This window comes from Mus caroli, chromosome 7, assembly GCF_900094665.2.
Source record: "Mus caroli chromosome 7, CAROLI_EIJ_v1.1, whole genome shotgun sequence".
NCBI classification, from domain to species: Eukaryota; Metazoa; Chordata; class Mammalia; order Rodentia; family Muridae; genus Mus; species Mus caroli.
Genome location: NC_034576.1, coordinates 142,862,237 through 142,868,023, shown reverse-complemented (window position 1 = coordinate 142,868,023; position 5,787 = coordinate 142,862,237).

Genomic DNA, 5,787 nt, shown 5'->3' with positions numbered 1-5,787 from the left:
TAGCATATTCTCAAAGACTATATCTTACTACAGTGACACTTGCTCTTTTATGCTCATTGCTGCTCTATTCACTATAGCCAGGAAGGGAAAACAACATAAATGTCCATCACACGAGTAATATGTAGTCAAACTATGGTACTTACGTTATAGAATATTATTTATCTGAAAAGAAAATGAAATTATGCAGTTTTTAGGAAAATAGATTCAGTTGGAAGTAATCATGTTGAAAGAAGTAATCCAGACCCATAAAGCAAACATCCCACGCCTTGTCTCACATGTGTATATAACATTTAAAACTTTCTGTATGTGCACTCCTTCTGGAATACTCAAAGAGCTTAGCAACTAGTGAGGCACCATGGGGAGGAAGATGAGGAGATGACATAGAATGTTTCAAATATGGGAAGAAGAACATTAGATCAGAATGATGAAGTGGGGTAGTGGGTGGGAGGGAGAATGAAGGAGGGAATATGTGTAGAGAAAGCCTTTTGAAAAATCCTTGTAGAACCCTACTACAGTTGAAGATCCTAAACATACTTATACAAATGTATAAAAAATATTTTTAATAAGTTACTCTCTAATGGGAGGCCTGCATCTGTACTGTCTAGTCTGACACAAGCTAGTCATCTGAGAGGAAGGGGCTTAAATTTTAAAAAAGGATTTCCTTAGATTGTTCTATAGGCAAGCCATTAGGGCATTTTCTTATTAATGTTTGATGGGCAAGCCACTGTGGATGGAGTCATCACTGTGCTGGCAGTCCTGGGATGTATAACAAAGCAGGCTGAGCAAGCTATGCCAAGTGAACCAGGAAGCATAACCCCTCCATGGCCTCTGGAAGACCTTCTGCCTACAGGTCCCTGCCATGTTGAAGTTCTGCCTTGAATTGTTTACCTCTTTTTGAGATGTCAATCATTAGGTCTGATAGACCCTCAAACATTACAGGCTATTGCTATTGTTTTTGGTTATTCTTCAGAATGTTTGGTAAATCTCTATGACTAGAGGCACCACTCATTGATCCATAAACATATAAACATGTAATGGGTACTGACCTGAAATCTTCACTCCTTCTTGCTGGCTCTTATAGCTCTGGAAGATGCTATCCACACTATTTGAGAAGAAAAGCATAAATATTGGTCTTACTCAGCTCAGAATACTATGAGCTACAACAACAACCTTCTTGATAAGATTTGGCCAAGGATGCAGTAGTAGCACAATGTTAAGGTCCATCTTCCTAGCTAGAACCCATATGTGGTACTGTTAATAAGGCGAAGAACTTGTCAGTATATACATCATAGGCTTCAAAAGAAAACCTATCACTTTTTTATTTTTTACTAAATGTACACAGGAATAAAATGACTCCTCATAATTTATTGCTATACTCATAGATCAGCATATCACTTAACTCTCATCAGAGAACCCTCTTCTTGTAGCAGAGAACGTTAACACAAAGGCCTATAATTCACCACTCTACACAGAAAAAGGAATGTTGAAGTGCTCAGACTTAAATGGGAGGCTTAGATCACAATACTTTCCTGACCACTTAAGAATATTCATGGAAGATACAGAGGAAAGAAGACTCTAAGAGCCAAAGGTGGTAGAGGACATCAAAGAAAGAATGTTTTCTGGAAACTGTGAGGCAGATAAACATACGAACTTACAGAAGTTTTACAGTGTATAAAAGAGTTGTGCAAGCCACACAAAATTCCTCAGTGGAGGAGCTATGGACATGTGGTGGGTGAGGGCAAAAGCAGCGTCAGTTTTGTTTACTGATGTGATCGCTTTATATAGACCATACTCCAAAGTAGACTCCATATTTAAGAGTAGTTGGCCCACAGAAATCAGTCTTAGTTAATTTCAAAGGAGAGGAGGTTAAAAGGTTGAGTGAATAGGGAGGTGGGGATGTATCTGGGAGGAGTAGAGGAGGGAAATAAAACTGGATCAACATACAGTGTGTGAAATTGTCAAAACTTTAAAACATACTTAAAAAACCCACATAATTTCAAAATGGTGGGCATGTTGGCAATGACCTTTTATTCTAGCTATTGGGAAAGAAAGGCTTTTCAAAGCCTGAATCATCTGCACAAGTTTCAGATTAGCTGGATCTGCAAAGTGAGACAGTTTTCAAAAAAGCAGAAAATATATTCAGGAAAGAAAATCAGCACATCAGAATGTCAGCAATACACACTTTTGAAGAAATGGTCATATTAGCAAATGGACAGGATTACCCTATGTATTCTTCTGGGGATGCAAGGATGAAGGAAAGGTAATAAAGATATATAATAGAATATTATTCAACTGTAAAAAGCATGGCACAGTAAAATTGATGGGAATGGAGAATAATATGTGAAGAAAAATAAAGCAGGCATAGATAAAGTGATACCACATCTATCTCTCACATGTGGAAACTAGAAAACACAATCATAGTAGAATAATGATCAATAGACATGATAAATGGCAAAGGTGAGGGAAGGTTAACAAGATAGATCAATGAGAGCCAAGTACATTTAGGCAAAAATATAAACTTTTGAGATCTGCATAGTGGAGTCATGGCACCCCACAATCATATCGTATGTATATTGAAATAACGAGAAGATAGCAGGTCAGAGCTTAAAAAAAGTAGAGATGATAAAGTCACAGAAATAAACATTTACTTAGGATATGTACAAACATCCTGAACGATCAACACATGTCCCATCAACATGTACCGTGGCCTGCTATCACAAACAACATTGACTGACACCAATAATAGCTGCTCCATTCATATACTATTGCCTAAAATATGTCAGAGAAAATCCAGATATTAACAGAAAACGCTGAAGATAGTGCTCAAAGTTTAAGATGAGAAAATAACTGCTTACAACGAGCCGTTAGGGCTTTGTGTGGAGAAAATGCACTGAAAACCTAACCCGCAGCAGAAAATGCACACCATGCTGCCTTTTAATTATTGTGACTTGCACAAGAGCAGGTAGAGGACATCTGGGATCATAAAACTGTCCTGCATCTTCATTGAANTGGGCTATGTGGTAGGAAGTCTTCTATAAAGCACACCAACTGATCAAAAACGAATTGAAATCATTTCCTTAACTGTACCTTGAAACTGTAAGGAAAGACTAATTTCACTTTNAAATTTTACTTTAATTCAAGCCTTGACATGACATCTACCTTCAAAATGCTTTTACTGTGGTAGAGCAAATGGAATGTATGTTCAGAATAATGGGAGCAAATGCCTTCAGGTAGACAAAGGAGACACCAAAGACAAGGGGGGCAGAATCTGACCTCTGTGAGTAGGACTGTTACTGGAGAGGTTAGATGGAGTCATGCCTTTTGAAGAGTGGCGCACAATGCCTTTGCTATGTCCATATTCCAGTGGATACACTTTGATGCTTTTAATTCCTATAGGTGTAGCAGACAATATTATATTAGTCAGAAGTAATCCAGGCACACAGAGGGAAAAATAAATCAGTAGGTTTTTCAAATGTTTATCCATATCCATGGTGGAGCAGGGAGATGAGCTGTGCCTACCCAAGATCTCTTTCCATAAATACATCCTGGTCTTTTGTTCGTTTAAGATCCTTTGTTTGTGTCTAAGTGGACACAGGGGAATCTTCTATCTAGGTGGGGGGTTATTGGTCAGCAAAATCACTAACAGTCCCTCATTATGTCAGCAAGGCTGACCTGAAAACCTTCAGAAGCTGAGCCTCAATGAGGAGCAAAGCTGCTGAGGACTCTTACCAGAGTCAAGAACCAAAGTGTCTTCAGATTGTGTGGTCTGCTGAGAACAGTCAGCAGAGGAAGGATCCATATCTGCAGCACTGTTACCCCAGCCCACACCCCTTTATTTGGACATTTATCTTCATACAGAATATTGGACAGCTGTAATTTTTTTCCTTAGGTGACTGCCAGTCATGGTATCCTGTTCTTTAGCAGACAGGGCAAGGCTAAAACCATCAGTGCTATGCTGGTGTTTTTAACTCCATGGAAGTTGCAGGTCATTTTCTGTCCCTGAACAGTGGACTCTGAACAACAGGGTAAGAAAAATCTCTTCTGTGGCATTTCTCACCGTTCTGTGTGGATACCACAGACCGACAAGACAGCATCCAAGTCCTATCTACTCATATAAATTTATCTTAGATTCATCTGAATCTGTTGATTGCCTTTCACAATTAGTGTGAGCACTGTGGGTGATTAATGATCCACTTATGAACATAAGACAAAAATTACAGGTATGACTAAGCCCTCTGATTGTAATTAGACACTAGACATTTTGCTGTTTAAACGATGGAGGAAGATACCAAATCTTTCTATCATTTTCAGTTTTCTGACCTTTGACCCAGCACCCTTCATCAAACTCAGGACTCATTGAGAACATAGGTTGTTGTCCTTTAATGGTGACATCCAAACAGTATGCCTAATGATGTCACCTTTATAGTGAGACGTTTGTTTTGGAGCTCCACTATCAGACAAAAGAGACACATAATGGAACTTAGGATTTAACTCACCTTTTTCTGTCACAGTATATTCAGATGACAGATGACTCCAACATAGGTGCACACTGGGCTGAGCAGACTATATTTTTGCAAGCAGCAGGTCTTTACCTTGTAAAGCTCTGTCTTCATTTTTATAGAGGCCCCTGACCTTCAGGAATACCTGTCATTTCTGAGACCAGTGGTAGGTGCTTATCTTATGCCTCCTGGGATAGAAACTCAAGGAGAATGCTCTTAGGATCAATTAACAGAAACTTATGACTTAACGACCCAAACTCCCTGCAGACTTGCGTGGAGGACAATGGTCAGGGGAGTCACATACTGTGGGTACTACCTGGGTTGGAACTGTTCCCACTCTACAGCCTCGTTGTCACCAACCCTGTGCATGCATTGGTGTTACCATGTCCTGTATGGAAGTTCTTATCCTGATACTAATTGTCTACTCTGTATTCTACTGAGATTGCTTCATCTGACTCACACATACATACAATGGGTCTATTTTCTGTATCTTGTACTGCCCATCTCTCTCCTCCTCTCCCTACACTCAAGACATTCTGTCTATTGTTATGAATTAATGTTCTTTCAGCACTTCCATTCTGTTTGCTACAATTTCAAATATTTAAAATATTTATTCAGGCCTGAGACTCTCTATACAAGTAGCATTATACAGATAGAAGAATTCATATTTAGGAATAGTATCAATTTGTTTATACATATATGCATGCAATAACAACTAGAATATAAAAAGCAGCCACGATTTTGGAGAAGAGTGACAGAGGGTTATATAGAATGTTCTCAAGGAGGAAGGCAGGACATAAAGGTTATAATCAAAGCAAAATCTCAAAAATATTAAAGATAAAAATATTTTAAAACATTTTTTGTTTCACTAGATTGTAAAAAACAAATAAAACTAAGTTAATTACAAGTTTTAAATAAAAAATATTTTTTTCAAACAATATATTCTGATCATGGCTTTTCCCTCAGTGAACATCGCCCAGATCCTCCCTACCTACCCAGTTCCATGACCATTCTTCTTGTCTCTTCAGAAAAGAAACATAAAAGCCAACAAAATAGAATTAAACGAACAAAATGAAGAAACAAAAGAAATAAAGACAGATAACCTAAATCCAAAATAAAAATCAGAAACCATAATGGACAGGCACAAGGCCAGTCATACAAACTTAACTACACAAAGAAATAGGAGAGAAAAAGTCTTCTGAAATTTTATGGTGACATCTAAACATAAAATTTTTATTGTTGCTACTTCATAACACTTATTTGTTGTGTAATGAATCATAATGTAAAT